Source organism: Heterodontus francisci, chromosome 1 (assembly GCF_036365525.1).
Source record: "Heterodontus francisci isolate sHetFra1 chromosome 1, sHetFra1.hap1, whole genome shotgun sequence".
Lineage (NCBI taxonomy): Eukaryota > Metazoa > Chordata > Chondrichthyes > Heterodontiformes > Heterodontidae > Heterodontus > Heterodontus francisci.
In genome coordinates, this window is record NC_090371.1 from 212,459,240 (window position 1) to 212,486,124 (window position 26,885).

Below are 26,885 nucleotides of genomic sequence, written 5' to 3' on the forward strand. Positions count from 1 at the left end.
CCTGAAGGAGACAGTGCAGATTTAATGATATGTCAAAAGATGAATCACAACCATTGCATACATGCATCGACATCACTTATTCCGGGGTTGCTTTCGCACGACACAGCCAAGCACATAAACAATGCCAATCATCATCTTGGCGCACAATCATTTAGTGTATGGCACTGCATGCTTTGTCTACCCTTTGTCTTACAGTCACAGAGCCAGGGAGGAAAACAATGGAACAGCTTTGCCAAGACCACTTACCCTCGTTGATCTGAACAAGTCATTGATCCATTTGCGACACTGAACCCAGGTTCTGTGTGTCAACCCACAGTTCGAGATTTCCTCTGCTACCTCCATCCAGGCCGCCTTGGTCAGGTGGAAGGGTCTTCTGATTCCATCTGCAGGGAAGAGGACCTCCCGCCTTTCCTTGATGGCCTGGAGGAGAACCTGCAGGGAGGCGATGCTGAGCTGTGGGGCAGGACATTGTCTGCTCACTGACACCTGCTTTGCTTTTGCTGCAGAGGGAAAAAATAATGGGTAGTTGGTGCTGGGTTTCACAAATTAAGTGAGGAAAAAGTATTTACAAATAAATTAAAGATTTTATTTTGGTAACTCTGAAGAGACTTACACGGCACGAAGGCTGCATCTCCTTGAGTTGGAAATGCAGAACGTTTTATAATCCATGACGATCATGGTGCTTGACAAAGTGACAGCGAGTTCTGCCAATGAAAGGCAATCTCCTCGCATGATCTCACTTGTCTCCTGTGCCTGTTGCTGCACCATTCATTTAAATATAGAATTGCCTGGGTCTCGGGAGAAATGGAAGCAGAAGTTATACCAACTTCCGGTACTGCCATCGGGAACGCCGCAGGACTCATAAAATCCCAGCTAAAGTCTGAAGATGAATGTACAGAGGCTATGAGCACAGAGGACGAGCATGCTAAACAGAGTTCTGAGTTACCCGAATCTCAAAGGAGTCGCAAAGACGAACGCAGCTCTAAGAAGAGGTTTACGATAACAAGATCGGGACGAATAAGCAAACCTCCTTTACATTTTAGAGAGTGTTAAACTTTCTTGTTTGTAAATTACATTTTCTTTTATTCCTGTATAGTTAGTCTGAACTGCAACATCATTGTATATTGTATATTTGTTTTTATCTTTGGATAAAAGGGGGATGTTTGGGGATCACTTTAAGAGACTGTAAGTGCAGAGTCACAGGAGGAAGTGATGTTGCATCACACATGACAAGAGAGTTGTGGGTGTAGCTTGACAGAGTAAAATGTGCGTAGGTGTGTTCCTGTAGTAGTTGTATGTTTTTTGTTGCAGTAGTAGTTGTATGTATATATGTTCCAGTTTTAAGTTACAATAAAAACCCACATATTCTTCAGATATCACTTGTATTCTTGTGAATCTTACAATAGTTCATGTATCAAAACAGCGAGTAATATTACACATGCTTCTTTCCAACCAGCATCCTGTTATGGACTTCATCCCATTCTCTTGCTTGCTCCAACTCCACAGCTTCTGCTCTGATGATGCTGTGTTCTGCACCAGGCCTTCTGTAATGTCCCTCAGCTGAAGATTCCTCTATGTAGTTGTCAACATGAATCTATCCCTTTTCTTGTGCAGCAGTCAATGCATGTGCCTGATGAGGCCAACAGAACCATCTTAAGGAATAGTATGGCATCATAAAATAGGAATTGTGGAATTAAATGTTTTATTTGAACAGTAGTTTATAAGTTTCCTAACAATTCATCTCTTTGTATATATCATGACACTTTACTGAAGCAAAGATCTTTCAATTTAAGACTAACATTTACAACTAATGAGGATCATAAAAAAAAACATAGGAGGATTAGTGTAAATCTATTATGTGGTCCTACACATTAATACTCAGTAATATTCATTAGATTATGTAATTCCACTTAATGAGATGCACAGTGTGGACCATACTACTCTCCTGAGGCAGGAGTCTGATCTGTACAATGTTCCTGTGATCTAATCTATGTTTATTGATTTTACAAGTGCAAAGTTTAAGGATTTATAAAAATCCCCCATGTTTAGATGTACTGTGTAATGCCTCTGAATCTCTCAAAGCCTGTAATTTGATCAGTCTGAATTTTTGAAAAATGTCTTTTGTATCAGGACATTTATGCCATGCAGAAATAAATACAATTTGCAGTACAGCAGAAGCTAAAATAAAATTTAACCTCAATAAAAATAGACTATTAACTCAAGGGACTCTCCATCAGAACATTTCAAACATTTGGACGGCACAGTGGCACAGTGGTTAGCGGTGCAGTGGTTCGCACCGCAGCCTCACAGCTCCAGCGACCCGGGTTCAATTCTGGGTACTGCCTGTGTGGAGTTTGCAAGTTCTCCCTGTGTCTGCGTGGGTTTCCTCCGGGTGTTCCGGTTTCCTCCTACAGCCAAAAGACTTGCAGGTTCATAGGTAAATTGGCCCCTAGTATAGGTAGGTGGTAGGGGAATATAGGGACAGGGGACAGGTGAGGATGTGGTAGGAATATGGGATTAGTGCAGGATTAGTATAAATGGGTGGTTAATGGTCGGCACAGACTCAGTGGGCCGAAGGGCCTGTTTCAGTGCTGTATCTCTAAATCAAATCAAAACCAGCAGACAGTCATTGTTTGATAGCTTGGCAAGATCAGCAAAGCTGATTTATAGCATAAAATGTAAAGCCATATTTATATCAATAGAAGTATATCAATGGTCAAAAAACTGAAAAAGAGCAACTCAAATCTACTCACTTATTCTGAACAAATGAGAAAAACATTTTCATTTTAATAAACTTTAATTTTCACTTTACATGCAAATAATCTAACCAATCTGCTGATTGACTGCAAAGGAGGAACTGAAGGATGTGTTGATAGAGTGAGATGTAGTAAAGTGTGAGGACCCTCATGCAGAGCATAAACATTAACAAAGATCTGTTGGGTTGAATGGCCTGTTTCTGTGTTGTAAATTCAATTTAATTCAATGTAAAATTGGTCTTCTGGTCTTATTAGAGCAGTACTGGAAAAGAGCAGTAATCATTCATGAACTTAGAAGAAGCTCACTGGGCATAGGGAGCAGTAAGAGTCTGGAGGAGGGCAGCAATTTGAAGAAGCACTCCTATATTGCTGCGGCCAGTAGCAAATCAATTTCACAAAGGGGCTTGAAACAGATGTGAGATCCATGATTTTCATTTGTAATGAGCCCAACGCCAGTTTCATGCCCTGGATACCTATAAGCAACCTGGCCCAATATGGTGAGGGGTGCACTTCTGCTGTGGGATGAGTGTGCACACCCTGCCTGACATATTGGATCGGGCTGATCATTAGGCGTCTATATTATGCCTGTGAACAAGTGCAACACAAACAAATTTATAGGCCAATGTCTCATGTTTCACTTGGTCACTCTGCAGCCCTCTGGCCCGAGCACTGACTTGAGGCTTTAGGAGAACCAGATTAAGAATTCTTAGTGGCCATCAGGGCCCCTCCACAAGCCCTGCACCACCTCTTCCTGTCTCACAACCCATTAAAACATAAATATGTAGTAAAATGCTTGAAAAAATAGGCCAGTACTGCATTAGTAATAAAGCAAATCATTTCACAATATACTATGCTTAAATGAAGTGCATTGGCAGGGGCCACATCTTTGGTTGGCGACCCCGGGCACAGACCCCATAGGTCTGTGCATTAATCCGTCTTTGGTCTTCAATCATATGCTACATTTTCTTTACACCAGGAGTCACTAGCGGTGTGGGGCTTGCTAGCCCAGGAGTGGTGAGTGGAAGGGAAGTCCGAAGACCTGGTCGTGTTTCTAGAGGGAAGAAGAAATCCTTTAAACAGTGCTATTTTTTTCTCCATTTGGAGGCAGATTTCTCACACGTATCTCTGTTTAAATTTTCAAACCTCATTCCCAGGTTTTCTTTTTTCAATTTGTTCTTCAAAAATGGTGCCACAGACATGACAGCCATTATTACTCATTGCTAGTTGCTTTAGGGCATTACGAGTCAACATGTAGTGTGGGGCTGGAATAAGGGTGACAATGTACCTTCGTTGAAAGACATTAGTGAACCAGTTGGGTTTTTACAACAAATCGGCAGCTTTCATTTTCATCTTTACTGGTTCTGTCCTCAATATTCAATTCAATTTCACAACATATCATAATGGGATTAGGATTCCTGGTCCATAAACTAACTTGCCTTGCCCATCTCTCCCGTTTCCTTCCATGTTGCCCTCGCCTTAAATCATTCTTTGTTTTTATTAAAATTTCCTCTAATGCTTCTTTCTATATCTTGACAGATGATCTGATGCATCATCCAGCAACATTCCACTGATAATCCCTCAATCCGTGTTTTTCTTTTTCTCCCACTTTCTCTGATGCTATTAATGTGCCTGTCTGCCTCTTATTTTTCACTTCTGAAGATGGGTTCAAGCTAGAAACATCAACTGTCCCTTCTCTTCACTGATGCTGATTGGTCTGCTGTAGTCTTCCAGCTCTTTCCATGTCTGTCTAAAGCTATGATACTTAAAACTTTTGAGGCTGTTAACATCTCCAAAGGAAGTTTACGAAAAGCTTCAGTCCCTGAAACAGTTGACAAGACTCAGTTACCATGCTGCTGTAGAGATTGTTGTGGCAAAAACACAGTAGGAGCTTCCAATGGATTTTTAAAAAAATCTTACATTTTTGTAATTTATTATTGTTTCATCGGGCCAGTGTATGAGGTTGTACCTTGTCTGTATTGTCAATTCTCATCATTTTTGTACATTTACATGTTTGTATGTGCTTTCATTTTATTACCATAATAAACCCGAAACACCGTATGAACTTCTTAATGTAACATTAATTTTGAGCAATGATTAGTGCAGCACACCCCACATGACACAGATGATAATTTTAAGAGATTAATACATTGCCACTTAAAGTAGTTTTTTTCAGACTGTGCTGCAGCAGTTCCTGCAGTGCAAGTTCCTCAGCTCAGTGCCACTAATGGAAACTAATGGCTCAGGAACAACATTGGTGCAGTCGAGTCCTTGTCTCCACAAACATACATAGTATTTTCCACTGCTTTGCTTTAAAAATGTCTCAGGGCACTTATGGGTCACTGGAGTACAGGGAGAGCGGTTAATCGAAACAGCACTCTGGCTGCTCCCAGCAAAGCCTTTAGTGTTTAGGGTGGAACAGTTTCCAGAAAACAAAACAGGAAGTCAGAGATTAAAGAGGTGCACAGTTGTGAGGCAACTTCTTGGAAACAATGCGATGCATCATGAAACTTTTTTTTTCTCATGTGCCTTACGGTGATCCTCAGGCCTATGTTATAAAGGGAAATATGGTGTCACACCATGTCATCATACCAGTTATCTGTTTATCATTAGATGTTTGCATCGGAAAAAACTGCAGTTACACTCTCCACATTACAATATTGTACCCAGCTGAAAAAAAACATGGGAAAAGGGATTTCAGTAATACGTCAGTGATTTAGGCTGCCACAGAAAAGCTGAAATCTATTGATTCTATTTTTGGGTAAGCATTCAAAAGCTATATTAGCACATTTACCATCTGTTTTCCTAACATTATTTAATTATTTACTTGTAGATGCTACGCTAGTTATACCCCTTTCTCCATTTCACCATGGCCTCTGCATGCAAATCTCCTTCAAGCATTATCAATAAACAGAAGGCAAGGGTTAATGCTGTTTTGTCAGATCTCTGCTGATTGATTATCTTTTGAACTGTGGTCTCATCTGTGCTGTTGTGCAAGGGGCTTTTTTTGTTCACTCATGGGATGTGAGCGTTGCTGGCAATGCCAGCATTTGTTGCCCATCTTAACTACCCTTGAGAAGGTGCTGGTAGCAGCCTCCTTGAACTACTGCAATCGTTGTGGTGTAGGTATACCCACAGTATTGTTAGGAAGGGAGTACCTGACTCAGTGACATTTCAACAGGTGCAGCATTAACTGCTGTCTAGAAGAAAACTGAAGGCCTGCCTTTCTATAGAGTTACCTCCTCCACATATTATCCCAATTTCCAGAAATTATCCTCATATACTTCTGAAACCATCACCCTGCTTCTCACCTATGGACCTGACTTTCGGTTGAAGGAAGTTAAAGTTTTGCAGTTTGTGGTTCTTTTGCACTGTTTTCTCATTTCATTGCCTGAAGACAGTTTCTGTAAGTGGACCACATCTGTTATCCAGTGCAGAGCTAACTTTATGGGAAGAATTTTTGTTCCTGGGTTGGGACGTCGATGTTGCGTCTGATTCCCAACAGTATTTTTTGTGAGCTGGCCAATTAGTGGCCAGGGAGCACACTTGCCATCTAATTAAGGACGACGGGTGAGCTCCCAAAGCTGGAGGACCAATAAGAGGCCCTCCAGCCCTGAGAGATTGGCAGCCCCATCATCTGGGTGGAAGCTGCCAATGTAGATAGGAGAGAGAGGGCGTCCCAAGATTGAGGTGCCCTCCAAAAACTTTTGGAGAAGGTGTGAATAAAACTGACCACAGATGCCAGGCCACTACTATGAAGTGACCCCCTGTGGCGTCAGCTCTGAACATCTCATATCACGGCCACAGTGGTGGGAGCAAGGGGTGGGGGGGGGGGGGGGGAGCAGAATTGGTCAGAAATGTTATATAGAGTGCTGGACCACCTGTCTGGCACTGGGAGACCACCTCCATCCCTGGGCTTTGGCTCCCTTGGGGGGCCTGCTGGCCAACTGGATTATTCCAGTCAGCCTCAGAACATTGCCCTTAATTGGCCTTTTAATTGACTTTATAGGCTACCTGCCGCTTGTGCCTGTAGGGGCAAATTGACCTGGAAGTTGGATCAAGCTGGCAAACTGGCACGCAGCCTCCGATGCCAATTTTTGGGCATTCCTGCCTCCAGTCCAGCCTCCAATGGGTATCGAAAATTTTGCTCTATGTGCCTGGTTTCCAGTAGCGTCTGTCTCTCCTGCCATCAATAGTTAAATGTTGGGGTCCAATGACGTCAGTCATGGTGGTGACATCGAATGCTGGATCCATCAGTGAAACCTGGCAGCAGGAGAAATTATGACCAGAAGAGGTCCACATAAGCTTCAGCATTTTGAAGGTTTCCTTGTGGTTCAGGAAAGGCAGGCATGTTCCTCCCTGCTTTCCTCTCCTTCCCCCAACAATTGCTTCAAGATCTGTAAAACCTATTTACCTTATTGCCAGGGTTGGCGGCTGCTGTCTTCTGCTGCCTGATTTCTCAATCCTGCCTGCAGGCCTCCTTGTCTTTCATGCTGAGTTAAAATCTCCTGTGTGGATCTGGGGGATTATCAGCCCTCGCAGCCCACTTACAACTTAATTTAAAATAGGGCCTTGTGTATTTTCACTCTCTGGTCCAGACACAAGGTTAACAATGTGACCACTCCATAATACTGCTCCCTTGACGACATCGCAGAAAAGGTCTTCTTAAGGAGGCAATGGTTCAATAAAGAGTCACGGACGAAACTGTGCTCCCCATTGCAAACTGAGCTCCAAACATCCTCTCAAACACAAAAATGGTAAAGAACTTTTAGCTTTTAACTTAAGAATCCTGGACTTTACACCACAAAGTGTCTCTTACTGTGTACATGTATATTTACAACAGGTGTTTCATTTCACTCCTATATCTAGCTCTGTTCTGCTATTAAACCTGTCCTAGTACTACATCAAGGTGATATCTGAGAGCAAGGGATGCCTTTGTGCCTATCTGAACTGTTTCAAAACTGGTGTATGGGCAGTCGGGTCCTGTATTCTGCCAACAACTAAGCCAGATGGTCTTGGGTTCGAAACCTGCTCTCGGCACATGTGCACGTAATCCAAGCTGACACCTCAGGGCAGTACTGAAAGAGTTCTGCATTGTCAGAGGTGCCATCTTTCAGATGAAATGTTCAGACGAGGTTCTGTTTGTCCCTTCAGGTGGACGGAAAAGATCCCACGACACAACTCAAAGAGGAACAGGGGAGTTCACTTGGTGTCCTGCCCAATATTTGTCCCTCAACCAACATCACTAAAAAAGATTACCTGGTCATTTATCTCTGCCATTTGTGGGACCTTGCTATGCACAATTTGGCTGCCACATTTCCTATCATTACAGCAGTGACTACACTTCTAAAGTACTTAATTGACTGTGTGTTGTTTTTGGATGCCTGAAGTTGTGAAAGTTGCCATATAAATGCATGCAATTGACAAATGAACTTCAATGTATTCAAGTGCAAGGTAATGCATTCTGACAGAAAGCACAAGGAGGCCAGACACTCCTTGGAAAATAAGTGTGAGATCCTACTTTCATTTCTAACTCCTCTGGCACTTTGAAATAATGAATGAAGGAATGCCCAACACATGAAGACAATGTAGGATTGGGAGGAGCAGGTTATTTACCTTGTCCACACTGAGGGCATTAAGTGTCTTCCTGGACTGCAAAGATGTCCTGGGTTTCAAGGAAGTGACACCCAGTGCCAAAGCCAGCACCCGTCACAAAGTGCGTACTGCATTTTTGATGGCTCTTTGGCCAGTGGCCCAAGCAATCTCTCACAACTGCTGTGTATCCCTGTTATAAAGACAGGCTGGTCCTGCCCACTGAAGTTTGCTGCTCTTCACTTCAATATGGCTTCCATCCTTCTCACTTGCTTCCTCCATTGCTGCTGTCATTCTTTTAAGCAATAGAAACTTAGAAGCTGTTATATTCTGTTGCTGCACATGGTTTCAGCTCCCAACCTCTCATTTTCCTACCCTTCCTCAAGCGTCCACCTTGTGTTGCTGGAATGTTTGGTCTATTTGACAGTGCTGACATACTGCTTGGTCAGGATTATTGATTAAAATATTAAAAGCCATTTACTGACTAATGATACACACTTTGCCACTGCAATCTCCTATATTAATAATTTGCTTTAATCAGTTTTCCATTTCCATTTGCAAAAGGAAGAACTGAAGCCACCATTATTATTCCACACTAACAAACATTTTTATTCCCAGCCTCTGACCTGCTCTTGTAGCCACAATATTTATATGGCTGGTCCAGTTCAGTTTCTGGTCAATGGTAACCCCCAGGAGGTTGATAGTTGGGGATTCAGTGATGGTAATACCATTGAACGGCAAGGGGAGATGGTTGGATTCTCTCTCATTGGAGATGGTCCTTGCCTGACACTTGTGTGGTGTGAATATAACTTGCCACTTATCAGCCCAAGCCTGAATGTTGTCCAGGTCTTACTGCATATGGACACGGACTGCTTCAGCATCTGAGGAGTTGCGGAAAGTACTGAACATAGTGCAATCATCAGCGAACATCTCAGGTTTAAAATCACATAAACTCTTCAGGACATGAGAAGCTCAGTGACGAGGAACTTGGGTTTTCTGCTTTGATATGCAACTAACGCCAAATCCCGGGGTCATTAGAATATTTAGGGCAGATGCTCATGCCTGTAATGATGCAACCGATACCCTGACACTGCTGAGGAGGCGGAACCCAGACCTGCAACCTGCCACTTTGAGAGGGTATCTGAGGCCCGAATCAGGCCAAACAACAACAACTTGTATTTATGTAGCACCTTTAACATAGTAAAATGTCCCAAGGTGCTTCACAGGAGTGATATTAAATAACATTTTACATCAAGCCACATAAGCAGATATTAAAGTAAATGACCAAAAGCTTGCTGTAAGACATAATTTTTAAGAAACATCTTAAATGAGGAGAGAGCAGAGAGGTTTATGAAGGGAATTCCAGAGCTTAGGACCAAGGTGGGCTGAGACACGGCTGTCAATGGTAGAGAGATTTAAATTGGTAATATGCAAGGGGCCAGAATTAGATGAGCATAGATATCTTGGAGGGTTGCAGGGCCGTAGGAGGTTACAGAGATAAGGAGGGGGCGAGGCCATGGAGAGATTTGAAAACAAGGATGAGAATTTTAAAATTGAGGCATTGCTGGAGCAGGAGCCCAAATAGCTCAGTGAGCACAGGGATGTTAGGTGAACAGGACTTGGTGTCAGTTTGGATATGGGCTACAGAGCTTTGGTTCCTGTTTCAGGAGGGTGCAAGATGGAAGACCAATCAAGACAGCATTGAAAGAGGGTTTCAACAGCAGATGAGCTGAGACAGAGGCAGAGACAGAAGTTAGTGGTGATGGAGCGGATATGGAGTTGGAAGCTCATCTCTGGGCTAATAGGGTGACAAGGTTGTGAAAGGTCTGATTCAGCCTCATGCACTGACCAAGGTGAGGGATGGAGTTGGTGGCTAGGGAACAAAGATAATGGCTTCAATCTTCCCAATATTTAGTTGGAAGTAATTCTTGCTCATCCGAAACTGGATATCGAACAAGAAGTGTGATAAATCAGAGGCAGTGCAGGCTCGAGAGAGGTGTTGGTGAAGTAGAGCTCAGAGTCATCGGTGAACATGTAGAATGTGACATGGTTTTGGATGATGTTGCCAAGGGGCAGCATGTAGATGAGAAATAGGATAGATCCTTGGGGAACTCCAGATGTAACAGTGCAACAGTTGGAAGAGAAGCCATTGGAAGAGATTTTCTGGCTGCAAATGGTTAGAGAGGATTAGAACCAGGCAAGGTCAGTGCCGCACAGCTGGGCAACAGAGGAGAGGTGTAGGAGGAGGAGGATGTGGTCAAACATCTCAAAGGCTGAAGACATGTCAAGAAGAATGAGAAGGGGTAGTTATCATGCCCATAGTTACAAAGGATGTCATTTGTGACTTTGATCAGGCCCGTGATATAGTTAATGCTTCCTACTTCTCAGGTACTGTACCCCTCCCCTTCCAATCTGCAATTATCACCCACCTCCTCAAAATAACCGTCTTTGATCCTGTTCTTGCAAACTACTGTCCCACCTCTAACTTCCCTTTCCTCTTCAAAGGCCTTGAACATGTTGTCACCTCCAAAATCCATGTCCATCCTTCCCCCAACTCCAAGGTTGAATCCCTCCAATTAGATACCTGCGAGAATTTCACCACAAACTTTTAAAATTTCCCTCAGAAGAACAACTTGTTAGGGTTAACAATCCATCTAGGTTCACTTCACTTTGTTGTTTTACCATCTTGCGGCTCTCAGTAAGTCCACAATGGAACGTAGACCTGCTCTCATCAGAGGTAGGTTCAGCTGGGCCTATTAAGGGCAAGGTGAGCAGGTTGCCAGGGTAACACGGGAATGGCCTCAGACATGCCCGAAAGGTCCTGGATAACATTATGGGGGTGTGTCAAAGAAGTCCCATGCTCCCTTGAGCACAATTTTTCATCTTGTAATCACTGGGGCAGGAATCCAAGATATCCTGGTTCTGCTCCAAAGTGTACCCCTCTGGCAGAATTGTGTCCCAGTTCAATCGCTGGGAGAGTGGGATTTTTTTGGCTCCTATTTGTGGGAAAATTCATGTGCAATTCTATGCAAAATTCTCTGCAAATGCATAGAAGAATTTCTGTAACAAAAGAAATAAGGGGGAGAAAAGCACAAACAAAAAGAAAAGGGAAACTTTGACAAGAATTGCTGAGAAAAGGAAAAGTAATTTTTTTATTTTTTAATCATCCAAATGCAAGGCTATTGGAAATAACTGCTGCATTGAGGAGCACAAATAATCGTGGTATTTTTAAACACATTCTGAGACCTTTGAAATTACTTTTACTGTTATACTTTAATGTTACTTTGATGTTTTAATCCACAATGAGTTTGTAACATATATAGAAATGAGCAGCAAAAGCATTTGCATCTATAAAGTGCACTTAATGTATTAGATATCCAAAGGAGGAGAAAACATTTAAATAGATAAAGAACAGATGCTGACCCATGGAGAGATGACTGAAAGCTTGGTCAAAAAGATAATTATTCAGAAGGATTTTAGAAGTGGAAAGAAAAATGAAGGGCCAGAGCAATTTAACAAGGGGCTTCAAGATAGTACGGGAGCGGCAACTGATAGCTCTGCACCAATGGTAGGATGAGGAGAAGGTGGGATTCGTAGAGGGCCACAGTCAGAGAAACAAAGCGTGTGGGAGGAGATATGAGACTGGAGGAGGACGCAGAGAAAGGGTGGGGGGAAGCTGTGTAAGGATTTGAAGATGAGAGTGAGGATTTTAAATTCAATAATATTTTGATATCCTGATTTTATTTAAACTGTCAAATTATGCAGTATACCGCCCTTGACGGTCATGTGTTACCATCTTGCATTTAATAAAGATGCATTCAATTTGGCCATTTCAGTGCGGGATCTACCAGTGAAGCATGGCAATTAAACAGGAAGTTTAAGCACGTATTATTTGAGTTTCAATCCCCTAATATTATATGCAAGTCAATATCTGTTCTCCCAAATACGGTACATGTGCGTCTTCATTGTTATTAAATATACTCAGAAAAACAGATGCCAATAGCCCATTCAGTGAAAGCAATGTAATTATTAGGATATTTAGTTCATATTTTTCTTCTTTCTGTCCTCTTAGCCTGTTTCCTTATGTCCTGATTGTCTAACTTCATCTTTTGTGCTGGGTAAAAGGCAAAGGGAAGAGTTGATGGACTGTTCAGTGTCATCTAAAAGGTATACATCCATCTACTTAAAATCAATGTGGAGGAGACACTGATGTTCATAGCTCTCCCTTGATAACCTGTCTGGACATAGCCAAGTAATGGGCATCTGCACTAAATTCCTTCACTCTGGTAAACTCAATAGTGAATGAGGAGTAACTCACTAAGGCAAGTTTAAGGAGGAAAGAAAAAGTAAATCTTGGCTGAGAAAACAGTCTGCATTGGTTCAGAAGGAGAGGACTCCATATGAACAGGAAGTTCTTTGTTTAGACTAGAATAATAAAACACACTATTGAAAAATGATTGAAGAAATGAAGTAAATATGAAATGCTGAAAATTACAGACAACAACAAGGATAAATTCATCACTGTCAAAACTACAAGCGTGCTTGCACTTAGTAGTAGTTTGTTTCAGGTTTTATACCATTAGGAAATAGGCTGTTGGGTGTGAATGAAAGATAGCAACTTCAAATAATTTTGAGCAGACAAGGCTGAGTAAAAATTTCAGTAACAACTACTTCATTTGCTTCACCAAAGCAAGGAACCAAACACCAACATTGCAGATGTGCTGGGATACATTCACTATTCAAGGATACTGTTCTACAGCAACACTAACAAAAATAAATTCTATTTGAGAATGTGGAACACAGTTTCACATTCCAAACAATATTTACTTAAATGATTTTCTAATATAGCTTAGCAGTAGTGGACCATAGTAATGTTTGTATAGTAGGAAGGAGATGATATCACATGGTTTAAGATGTTTAAAGGAACCATTTCCTCTCTAATTGCAGAGCCAGAAGAAAAGGAAGAACCAAATAGCATCAAGGCTTCACCTTTGGCCTTCCAGGTGTCAGTAAAATTTTGCACTCTTTAGCTACATTTGAGATGGCAGTATGGGAAATAAGGTTACAAGGTAGTGCCCCTTGTGTTTTAACCAATACTAACCCAGGGGGAATGGTAGCACAGTGGTAATGTTACTAAATGAGTGATCCAGTAGGCTTGGACTGTGTCCAGTCATATTAATTTAAATCCACCACGGTAGTTGGGGGAATTAAAATTTAATAAAACTGAAAGAAAAAGCTAGTCTCAGTGGTGGTGACCATTAAACTACTGTATTACTGTAAAAACACATCTGGTTCACTCATCCTTTAGGGAAGGAAAACTGCTGTCTTTATCTGGTCTGGCCTACATGTGACTCTAGCCTCTTAGATGCCCGCTGAAAAGTTGGACCAACTCAGTTGTACCAAACCGTAACAGAAAAATCAAATAGAATAAAACTGGAAAGACTGCCTGACATCAACTGAGGCATTGGATACGACAAAGGCACACCCATCCCAATTGACCTTGCAAAGTTCTTTTCATGAATATCTGAAGACTTGTGCCAATATTGGGAGAACTGTCCAACAGACTAGTTAAGTAACAGCCTGACATAGTCATACTGACAGAATCATACTTTACAGCCAGACTCCTCCATTTCCATCCCTCGGTATGTCCTGTCCCACCAGCAGACCAGATCCACCAGAGGTGGCGGCACAGTGGTATACAGTTGGAAGGGAATGGCCCTGAGAGTCCTAATCATTGTCTCTGGACCCATAAAGTCTCATGGCATCAGGTAAAACTTGGACAAGCAAACCTCCTGCTGATTACCACTGCCCTCCCTCAATTGATGAATCAGTACTCTTCCATGCTGAACACCACTTGGAAGAGGTACTGAGGGTGACAAGGGGACAGAATGTACTCTAATATGAGGGAAAAACTTGCTTGACCTCATCCTCACTAATCTACCTGTCACAGATACATCTGTCCAGGACAGTATGGTAGGAGTGACCACCGCACAGTTCTTGTGGAGATGAAGACCCATCTTCGCACTGAGGACACCCTCCTTCGTGTTGTGTGACACTACCACCAGGCTAAATAGGATAGATTCAGATCATGTCTAGCAGCTCAATACTGGGCATTTAGGAGATGCTGTAGGCCATCAGCACCAGCAGAATTGTGCTGTTCCACAATCTGTAACCTCATGGCTGCCAAATTCCTCAGTCTACCATTACCATCAAACCATGGGACCATCACTAATTCAATGAAGTGTGTAGGAGAACGTGCCAGAGTAGCACCAGACATACCTAAAATTGAGGTGCTGATGAAAGAAAAAAAACTGATGAAGCTACAACCTAAGACTACAAACAGAAGCAGCATGCGACAAACAGAGCTAAGTGTTCCCACAACCAGCAGATCTGATCAAAGGTCTGCAGTCCTGCCACATCCAATCATGAATGGTGGTGCACTATTAAACAACTAATGGGAGAAGGAGGCTCCGAGAACATGATGGCAGAGCCCAGCATGTCAGTGCAAAAGACAAGGCTGAAGCATTTGTAACCACCTTCAGCCAGAAGTGCTGAGTGGATGATCCAACTTAGCCTCCTCTTGATAGCAAGAAATGGCTGAGTGGAATAATATCCCAGCTGTAGTACTGAAGACATGTACTCCAGAACTAGCTGTGCCCTAACCAAACTGTTCCAGTACAGCTACAACACTGACATGCACCAGACAATGTGGAAAATTGTCCAGGTATGCCCTGACCACCAAAAGCTGAACAAATCCAATCTGACCAATTACTGCCCCATCAGTCTACCCTCAATAATCAGCAAAGTTTTGGAAGGTGTCGTCGACAATGCTATCTTGAGCAGTATTTACTCAGCAATAACCTGCTGCCTGATGCTCAGTTTGGGTTCTGCCAGGACCACTTGGCTCCAGACCTCATTAGAGCCTTGGTCAATACATGGACAAGTGAGCTGAATTCCAGTACTGAGGTGAGAGTGACTGCCTTTGACATCAAGGTGGCATTTGACCAAGTATGGCACCTAGCAAAATTGAAGTCGATGGGAATCGGGGAAAACTCTTCACTGGTTGGAATGATATCTAGCACAAAGGATGATGGTTGTGTTTTTTAGAGGCCAATCATCCCAGCCCCAGGATAATGCTGCAGGTTAGTGTCCTAGGCCCAACCATCTAAAGCTGCTTCATCAATGCCCTTCCCTCCATCATAAGGTCAGAAGTGGGGAGGTTTGCTGATGATTGCACAATGTTTTGATGCAGTCTGTGCCTGCACGCAGCAAGATCTGGATGACATTCAGGCCTGGGCTGATAAGTGGCAAGTAACATTCATGCCACACAGTGCCAGGCAACAACCATCTCCAAAAAGAAACAGTTTAACCATTTCCCCTTGACATTCAATGGCATTACCATTGCTGAATCCCCCACTACCAACATCCTGGTGGTTTACCATTGACCAGAAATTTAACTGAACAGCCACATAAATATAGTGCTTACAAGAGCAGGTCAGAGGTTGGGAGTTCTAGGGTGAGTAATTTACCTCCTAACTCCCCAAAGCCTGTCCACCATCTACAAGGCACAAGTCAGGAGTGTAATGGGATAATATCCACTTGCCTGGATGAGTGCAGCTCCAGCAACCCTCAAGAAACTCGACAACATCCAGCACCTGATGGTTTCCACACCATGGTACTAAAAGAAAGAGATGAGGAAATTGCAGATGCATTAATTATAATTTACTGGAACTTTCTAGATTCAGGAATTGTGCATTAGGATTGGAAAATTGTAAATGCATTTCACTATTTAAGAAGGGAAGGAGGTAACTAGAGACTGGTCAATTTAACATCAATTGTGATGAAGTAACTGGAATCTATCATCAAACATAGATTCTGACTAATCTAGATGGTTTGAGGCGGTCACTAACATGGCAGATAGGGGCATATCTGTGAATGTCTGTAGACAGACTTCCAGAAGGCATTTGATAAGTGGCATTTCCCAGGCATCTCAAATTTTCATAATGTATGTTAATGACTTGCATGAAGGAACAGAGCGCTCTATATCCAAGGAAGCAGAGTATGCTATGTGGATAGGAGCAGGCAGTTACAAGTTTAGGACTTAGGGATATAGATGGGCTAAGTGAGAGGGAAAATCTATTGCAGAAGGATTTTAATGTGGAAAAGTATGAGGACACATCTACTTTGGATCCAAGAAAGACAAATTTAAATATTTTCTTAATGATGATAGAGTAGGAGCTGTGGAGTAGCAAAAGGATTTCGGTATTCATGCACACTAATCACCAATCACAAATACAAAAAAAATTGAAAAAGCAAACGGAATATTGAGCTTTATCTGAAGAGGGTTGTAGTTCAAAAGTAAGGAAGTGGCTTTGGTGTACAGAGCCTATGTGAAGTAATGTGTTCATGTTTGGGCACCACACCTCAGGAAAGATATATAGACCTAAGAATGGATGCAGCACAGATCTGTCAAAATGATACCAAGCTTTAATGGCATAAACTTGGCAATTTTCCTCTGAGTTTAGAAGGTTCAGAGGTGTCTTATAATGATAACGAAATTTGATGAGGTAGATACAGAGAAATTATTTCTTCTGCTGGGGAATCCAGATCAAAAGGGTATAATCTTGATATTAGAGTGAGGCCATTTAAGAATGAAATCACGAAGCACCTTTTCACACAAAGGGTAGTGTAATTCTGGAACTCGTTCCCCAAAAAGGCTGTGAATTTTGCATCAATTGAAATTTTCAAGACTGAGATCGGTAGTTTTCCGTTAGGAATGAGTATCTAGGGATATGGAGTAAAGGCAGGTATTTGGAGTTGAAATAGAGATCATCCATGATGTAATTGAAGGACGGAACAGGTTTGAGGGGCTGAATGACCTATTCCTGTTCCTATGTTTATCTGAAATTTGTTTCCCGTGGGGAAGAATTGCCTTAAAAACTCTTACCATTTTTCCCATGAAGCCACATGTCATTAACTGCGCATTCTCCTATAGTTGGGATGGAAGAATGATGATGACCTAGAATTCTTCATGATGACTTTAGTACTTCCAATAGCAAAAAGTGACATAACTTAGACACCTTAATATGGAACTGTTCCATTTCTGAAGTGGAACACAATACTATGATACAGTTCTCAAACTATCCTGAAATACATGCATCCATAGCAGCTCTCCACTTTGACAGTTTATCAAGGCGAGTGCTTTAGTTAGGGGCATTCAGAGTTGAATCATCTGAATTTCAAAATCAGAATGGAAATTGAAATCCAAATGAATCCCAATGAAGCTTATTTCTACTTAATGGCTTGAAGTTAAATCTGAAGCAACATTCCCTCTATTTTTTTTTTGGTGTGTGTGCTTAATTCCTTTAAGTGCGTGGCCACTTTAAATTGTTTTGCAAACTGCGCATGTGTGGTAATTTAAAGGGCCTATTCGTGTGCAGCTTGCACGGGGACTTTTGGATGGCAGGGAACATTGATCAGAAGTTAGCTATGATTTAGGCATTTTCTGGCAAAATTATTTTAACATGTATAAAATATTTAAGGAAACAAGCTATAGTGCATAAGACTGTCAATACAGGCTACTGAATGTAAAAATCCTTCTTTAAAAATACTACGATTGACCATGAGGATTCTCATTATTTAGCCTAGAATTTCTCAGTCAATGCAAACTACAGTACTTCTCCTGCACATACTAAATCCTTTCCTGCTGATTTTGTCAGCCTCAATTTTCATAGATTTTTTCCATAGATCTTCAAGTACAAGCTGTGAATACGATGCGTGTGAAACCACAATTTTTAATGTTATTTGGCTCTTTTTAACAGCTGCATATTTTTAAATATACAAGATCGCTGCTCTTAATCCCACCAGATAACTTTATACAAAGACTTTCAATCTATACTTTGGCACGCATTTCAACTTGCAATGGATTACTTCAGGAATAATGAAGGGTTTGCCTATCTGCTCATCAAGATTTGCTCCATTATGGCACTATTAACTCTAAGAACTACATATCTAGATAAACACAAACCTTTGATTACAAGAATCTACCTTTTCTAAGCCAAAAAAGAGTCAATGAAAAATGCCTTGTTGATCTTGGCTTGCAGCATGGTACATTAGAAATAATCACAGCTCCCATTACTATAATGCATATGGCTAAGGGTTCGACAAAAACAGATCACAAGATTAATAGATGCATTCTAATAGGTAGTAGATCATATCTTTACACAAGCCAAAACTTACCTCATATCTTAAGAAAAAAAAAATGACACTTCGTAGTTGGCTGTATCGAACAGTAGATTGTGTTTTTTCACTGGGATTATCAGACAATCTGAACGGGCAAAGATAAAAACAACATCAAAGGAGCACGGCTGCTTTAGTAGGTTTGTAGCAATTTAACAGCAGGAAGCAATTACAAATAACCTCTCTGGACACCAGTTCAAAATGTCCTGCAAAACCAGAACCTTACATCCTTTTCAAATTAGCTTCAATTATTTGCTTCCTGCTATGCAAATACTTTTTTTCCAATTGCATGTGATGTTCCGGCACTTTCAACATCTGCACAAGAAGAACCTCACATTGAACTATATTGGCACAATGTGTAGTTCTGTATGGAAATATTTAATGGCACAATGTTGGATATGTCTTCTGCAAGCTCACATTGGAAGCTCCACTTCTACTTTTATCATAGCTTTCTCATTGGGAAATGTTATCTTGCAAGAGAGCAATATATTTTAAGAATCATTGCTAACAGCAAAGCATGCATGCCCTAAATGGTGGTCTCAACTCCATATTCCATTAAAAAAAATGCCCAGTCCTTTTATAAAATATCTCCTAGTATATTTCTATATTGTGGCAGTAAACAGTATAATAGACTGGATACAGCTGTATAACCAGCTGTAGGAGGGCCTTGAGAACAACTTGCATTGACATGTTTTCTCCTACATTGTATACCACATCCAAATTAAGAGAGAAGACAGGTGACCTGTCCTCAGGTTTCCATTAATGGCATTTTTAATTTGATCACCAGGATATGAAGAAGGGATCCACTTTTACTGCAGGAGGAGTTGCATCTGCCAATGGCCTGGAAGGATGTTTGCGCCAGAGTTACGTGTGTCAACTCATCTGAGCATTCATTGGAGTATTCACAGTCATAAATCCCATGCAAAATGGGTATAATATATTGGGGTACTTGGAAATTAGAGTGCAGACTTTAAAAAACACAATTCTGGCTGAAGATGGAAAAGAAGGCTGGGGGTGCAGCAGGTGTGTAGCAAAGTACTTCCTTCAGTCAGTTCACTGTCACTGATTGCATGCCTCAAAAGAATTATCATGCCACTTTTCAACTAAAGGAGCAGCTGGCAGAAGGAGCCAAGATGGCGGAATAGAAGAATAGGGAATAGAAGGGGGAACAGGTGAATAGAAGAAGATTCCACCACCTCAATGGGTAGTCCTGTAAATCTTACTTCATGGAATACAGCAGAGGAAAGACAAGAACTGGGTCTCCATGTGATGAAGCCTCCAAAATATCTCTTGTCACTTGTGCCATGTGTAGAGTGCTGGTACTGTTACCCCTGGTATTGCAGATGAGTGCCTCAAAAAGTTAAGTGACCTGATCAGAGAAGGCAAGGTAACATACCAGCCACTGTCCCTTTTTTCCCTCAGGTAACCTGGGCACCAGCACACTCTTCCAGATCTCATATTCAGATGAAAAGAAGGATGTTTGAGGAACATCACACCTATGTGCAGGCTCTTTGAGGTCAGTCTCTGAGAATGTGCAGCAACTGACCATGTGACTCTTCAGAGTATTTCGCAACAACTGACAAGTTTTTTCTTCATTGCAGAAACTGATAGCATGGCAACTATATTGGAATCTGCATAGGACTGCAGGCTAAGAGCAGGCAGAGACTAGTCAGTGCCTCCATCTCCACAGAAGCATAAACTGTTGCCTGGGCAGCAGTACCTTGCATACTGGCAGACATATACTGGTGGCCAGGCTGCAGGTCGCTAGTTCCCACTGCCAATCGTATTGGGTTACTATACTTTTTGTACCAAATAAAAACATTAGTCTGTGGGTTAAGGTACCTGGAGTTTATTTAGAAATGTCTACCATCTATGGCTGTCACTACAATGCTCCTCACAGAAGGCTCTGTACAATCTGTGACATCACATCCTGTAATGATGCTTACAGTCTATTTACATACCTACCGAGCAACAACCTACATCACATAATACTACATCTCCTGTAAGTTTCTGACTTCATTCATCAGGTTAGGTTACGCTGTGGTGTTTACTCAACTCTGCTGCAACACATTCTCCTTTCACTTGAAAATGGTTGGGGTTCAGAGTCTCTTAATTCTTCCGCTTCACTTTCTTGTATTTGAGTGGAACTATTCGATGATTCCAGTTCTCTATCTTGGTTGTCCTCTGGGTTGTCTGCAGATTGTCATATCACTGGTTCATTAATTCTGTTTGATGACTGATTCGCCCATATTTCTTCCATTTGTTTCTTCTGCAGTGCCAGTACCAATGATCTTCTGTTCCTTCTTATCATCCCCTGGTTGGCCTGGACAATGTATGATCTTGGATATGGTGATTTCTCTATCACTTCTCCATATCGACTCTGGTCTTTAACCCAAACAGATACTCCTGGTTGGATGTCTGACAGATTTCTCACTCTGCAGTGTCTATCATAATTAGAGTCATAGAATCATAGAGTTGTACAGCACAGAAACAGGCCCTTCGCCCCACCGCGTCCATGCCGACCATAATGCCTAGCTATACTAATCCCACCTGCCTGCATTAATTCCATATCCCTTTATGCCTTGCTCATTCAAGTACCTGTCCAAATGCCTCTTAAATGCTGCTACTGTTCCTGCCTCCACCACCTCCTCTGGCAGCTCATTCCAGATACCCACTATTCTTTGTGTGAAAAATTTACCTCTTTGATCCCTTTTAAACCTCCTCCCTCTCACCTTAAATCTATGCCCTCTAGTTTTAGTCACCCCTACCATGGGAAACAGACTCTGGCTATCTACCCTATCTATGCCTCTCATAATTTTATATAACTCTATCATGTCCCCTCTCAGCCTCCTTCGCTCCAGGGAAAACAGACCCAGCCTATCCAATCTCTCTTTATAACTCAAGCCCTCCAAACCAGGCAACATCCTTGTGAATCTTTTCTGCACCCTCTCTAGCTTAATCACATCTTTCCTGTAGTGCGGCGACCAGAACTGCACACAGTACTCCAAATGCGGCCTAACCAACGTCATGTACAACTGTAACGTGACGTCCCAACTCTTGTACTCAATGCCTTGGCCGATGAAGGCAAGCATGCCATACACCTTCTTCACCACCCTGTCTACCTGTGTTGCCACTTTCAGGGAACTACGTACTTACACCCCAAGGTCTCTCTGCTTAACAACACTCCCCAGGGCCCTGCCATTCACTGTATATGTCCTGCCCTGGTTTAACTTCCCAAAATGCATCACTTCACACTTGTCTGCTTTAAATTCCATTTGCCAATCCCTTGCCCACTTTCCCAGTTGATCTATGTCCTGTTGTAACCTTAGACAACCTTCTTCACTGTCCACTATACCACCAATTTTGGTGTCATCTACAAACTTACTAATCATGCCCCTACATTCACATCCAAGGCATTAATATATATGACAAACAACAGAGGGCCCAGCACCGATCCCGGCGGCACACCACCGGTTACCGGCCTCCAATCTGAAAAACAACCCTCCACTACCATCCTCTGCCTCCTATCACCAAGCCAATTTTGTATCCAATTTGCTAGCTCACCCTGGATCCCATGTGTTCTAACCTTCTGGACCAGCCTACCATGTGGGACCTTGTCAAAGGCCTTGCTAAAGTCCACGTAGACAACATCCATCGCCCTGCCCTCGTCAATCCTCTTGGTCACCTCCTCGAAAAACTCAATCAAATTCGTGAGACATGATTTCCCACGCACAAAGCCACGCTGACTATCCCTAATCAGACCATGCCTTTCCAAATGCATATAAATCCTGTCTCCCAGAATCCCTTCCAATAACTTTCCCACCACTGATGTAAGGCTCACCGGCCTGTAGTTCCCTGGCTTATCCCTGCTGCCCTTCTTAAATAAAGGCACAACATTAGCTATCCTCCAGTCTTCCGGTACCTCACCCGTGGCTAACGATGATACAAAAATCTCTGCCAGGGCCCCAGCAATCTCCTCCCTTGCTTCCCATAGCATCCTAGGATACACTTGGTCAGGCCCTGGGGATTTATCCACTTTAATGTGCTTCAAAACCTCCAACACCTCCTCCTTTGTAATGTTGATATGCTCCAGGATATCGCTGTTCCCTCCCTTGAACTCACTAGCTTCCATGACCTTCTTCACGGTAAATACGGACGAGAAATATTCATTTAAGACCTCGCCCATTTCCTGTGGCTCCACACATAGATTGCCACACTGATCCTTAAGGGGACCTACTCTCTCCCTTGCTACCCTTTTACTCTTAATATACTTATAGAATCTTTTAGGAATTTCCTTTATCTTATCTGCCAGAGAAATCTCATGGCCCTTTTTTGCCGTCCTAATTTCCTTCTTAAGTGTACTCCTACATCCACTATACTCCTCGAGGGACTCGCTTGATCCCAGCTGTCTATACCTGACATATGCCTCCTTCTTTATCCTGACCAGACCCTCAATATCCCTTGTCAACCAAGGTTTCCTAAACTTGCCAGCCTTGCCCTTCCATCTAACAGGAACATGCCGGCCCTGAACTCTTCCTATCTCACTTTTAAAAGCCTCCCACTTGCCAGACGTCCCTTTACCTGTAAACAGCCTCTCCCATTCAACTTTTGAGAGTTCCTGTCTGATGCCATCGAAATTAGCCTTCCCCCAATTTAGGACTTCAACCTGAGGACCAGTCCTATCCTTTTCCATAACTATCTTGACACTGACACATCAACCACCTGCCCATCCTCATTTCCTAAGAGGAGGTCGCGTGTAGCCCCTTCTCTGGTAGGGCTATCCACATATTGCTTCAGTAAACTATCCTGGACACACTTAACAAATTCTTCCCCATCTGATCCCTTAGCAATAAGGCAGTCCCAGTTAATATTAGGGAAGTTAAAAACACCTACTATTACAACCCTATAATTCCTACACCTATCTGTGATTTCCCTACATATATGCTCCTCCAATTCCCTCTGACTATTGGGGGGCCTATAGTGTAATCCCATCAAAGTGATCACCCCTTTCTTATTTCTAGGTTCTACCCATTTGGCCTCGCTAGACATTCCCCCCGGGATATCCTCTCTAAGTACTGCCGTGATGTCCTCCCTAATCAATAGTGCAACTCCCCCTCCTCTCTTACCTCCACCTCTGTCACGCCGGAAGGATCGGTATCCCGGAACATTGAGCTGCCAGTCCTGCCCATCCCTCAACCACGTTTCCGTAATAGCTATAATATTCTCAGCTTGAATTAACCATTCTCTATCCTCTCTCTCCCTCACTTTTTCCAAGTCTTCTGGACTAATTTGTGGCATTAGTGTACTTGGGAGAATAGGAAGTTGTGTCTTCAATCTTCTTCTCATTAATAATTCACATGGGGCTAACTCATTCTGAAGTGGTGTTGATCGATAGCTTAACAGTGCCAGTTGAAAATCTTTATTTTTCTTCAATAACATCTTCACCATTCGTACACCTCTTTCTGCATCTCCATTGGCCTGAAGGTACCTTTGTGAACTGGTGACATGAACAAATCCATATGTTTCAATCAACTCTTTGAAACTTTCGTTCGCAAATTGTGGCCCATTGTCAGATATCACAATATATGGAATGCCATGTGTAGCAAAAATTTCTCTTGAAGATTTGATCACAGCCTTTGAACTGTGGCCATGTAGTAGCTTAACTTCAACCCATCTCAAGTAATAGTCAATGACAATAAGGAATTTCTTCCGTTTATGCTCAGAGATCCATTCCTAGATTCTCTCATCTCTTGTCTGGTAGTAGCACATGCGATGCATCTGGATACTATTTCTTCGATATCTTTTGATATCCCAGGCCACCATACTGAGTTTCTGGCTCTTGCTCTTTATTTAGTGATCCCTAAGTCACCTTGGTGTAATTTCTCTGAGATATCTAATCTTAAAGCTCTTGGGATGACCAATCTTTCGTCATACACTAGCAAATCATCCACAATACTCAGCTTTCCCTAAAACCGGTTTATGTGGCATTTATGCTGGCCAACCATTTTGACAATGTTCTCTTATTCTATCGCATACCTCTTCTTTTTGCAAGTTGCTAATTCCACTCAATTTTTTAGCTGTTGCTGGAAAATTTTCAATTATTATCAAAGCAAAGACTTCCACTTCTTCAGAAGTAAGACATCTCTTTCTTCAGGTCTTCCAATTGTCGCTCTTGATAATGCATTTTCTGTTATTTGTTGTTTACTTGGAACATATTCAGTCATCGAATTATACCACATTAGTCTTAGTCGAAATCTTTGTACCCTTGGAGGTACCTTTGCTAGCTCTTTTGAATTCAACAATGTCATGAGTGGTTTCTGGTTGGTTTCAATCTTGAACTTAAGAACCAATATGTCGTCTGAAAATTTTTTGCATGCCCACATTGCTGCCAGCGCTTCCTTCTCAATAACTGCATATCTCTGTTCAGTTTCAGTTAACGAACGAGAAGCAAAATACACAGGTCTGCGTCTTCCATCCTCCTGGATTTGAAACAAGACTGCACATGCTGATGCATCCGCCGCAATTATCGTCGTAAGCACTGGATCATTGTGCGCTAACACCTCTGACCAAGTTACCATCTCTTTGATTCTCTCAAACAATTTTTTCTGTCTTTCTCCACAATACCACATATTACTGCTCATTAGCAGTTGTCATATGGACTCGTTCATCATAGTAAAATTTTAAAAAGAATTTCCCAACCTGATTTATCATTCCTGTGAATCTTTGTAGTTCTGTTAAGTTCTTTGGTTCTGGGACATCTTTTGTTGCCTTCATCTTTTGTGGATCTGCCTTGATTACTGACTCATCAATTTTGTGACCAAGGAACTTCACTGTTTTCTGCGAAAATACACACTTCTCATTTAACGTGAGACCTGCTTCTTCTAGTCTTTGTAATACAGCTCTTACCCTTGTGTCATTTTCTTCCAGGTTTGCACTGTGAATTAGGGCATCGTCCATGTGACAGATTATTCCTTCTAAGCTTTCCTTGATTCTTGACATCATTCTCTGAAAGATCTCCCGTCCCCTTGTTATACCAAATGGTAGCCCGTTGAAACAGATTCAAATGGCGTTATAAACGTTGTCAACAATTTAGACTCTTCATCCAAAGGTAACTGTCAGAATCCACTGTTTGCATCTAATTTCGTAAAAATTGAGCTTTTTCCCAGTTTTGCTAAACTTTCGTCCACTGATGCCATTGGGTGGCTCTCTTGCTCTACTGCTTTGAGTGAGGTCTACACAGATTGTTGTGGATCCAATTAGTTTCCTTGCTGGAACAATACCACAGCATCATCTAGTTGGTTTAGTTACTGCTGATATCACTTCTTGGTTCTCCATTGCTTCTATTTCTTGTTTAACCTTTTCCAGGAGTGGGCGTGGGACCTTTCGCGGTGTGAATAAACATACCTCCTTTCTCAGACTTATGTGATACTCTGTCTTCAATTTTCCTGATCCTCTAAATAGATTTGGAAATTCAGCCCTAAAAACTTTTGGCTGGTTTGCTTGTCCCTTAATTTCATCTACCCTACATAGCAGTTGCAGGTTGACACATGCCTTCCTGCAGAGTAATGAATGAATCTGACTTTTAATCATATGCCAAGTTTCGGGAATCTCTTTATTCTTGTATCTTAAAGTCATTCTCAGTTCCCCTATAACTTTCAGCTCTCTGCATCCAGGTCCACATAGTTTCTATTTTATTGTTCTAAAGCTTCCCTTCTTTAGCCATGGTTCCTTATCTGATAGAACAGAAACCACTGCTCCTGTGTCTAACTTAAAGCTAGTTTTATTTTCTCCTACTATGATATCTGCTGTCCAGCAATTTTCATTTGCTGCTTGTATTTCTCCTAAGAAAGGAGTTTCAATCATTTACTCATCTTGTACCTCATTTATTCTCTTGTTTAAATGAATTGGTCCTTTGCTGGTCTGCAGCATTTGCTACTTGCTGTGACACATTGACTGGAAATGTCCTTTTTTTCTACATAGGAAACATTCCACCTCCCTGGCTGGGCAATTTTCCCACCAATGAGTCTCTTGGCCACACCTACTACAATTCAGTGCTGCAGCCTTTGGATGCCTTTCCCACCTTTCGGGCTTTTTAGTGCCATTCTGTTCCATTTTTCCCACAAACACCACTGAGTCTAATATCTTCGAGATCAGACTCTCCCCATCCCCTTCCAAAGGTCAGTTATATTTTCTAACCTCCCACTATCTGCTTAGCTGAGTGGCTTTTTGTAAACTCAACTGTAGTTGATCTGACAGTGCATTGTCAATAACCCCGACTACGATTCTATCTCAAATCAATTC

At 42.0% G+C, this 26,885-nt stretch overlaps 1 long non-coding RNA gene across 1 annotated transcript; it reads right to left on the reverse strand.

Annotated features, from left to right (window-relative positions):
* Window positions 1-2,240: 2,240 nt before the first annotated feature.
* On the reverse strand, window positions 2,241-18,799 carry LOC137354758 (uncharacterized). The gene is made up of 3 exons (XR_010970498.1): window positions 18,585-18,799; window positions 15,949-16,023; window positions 2,241-3,807 (listed from the first exon to the last, which is right to left on the reverse strand). It is a non-coding gene; the product is annotated as an uncharacterized lncRNA (long non-coding RNA).
* Window positions 18,800-26,885: the final 8,086 nt, after the last annotated feature.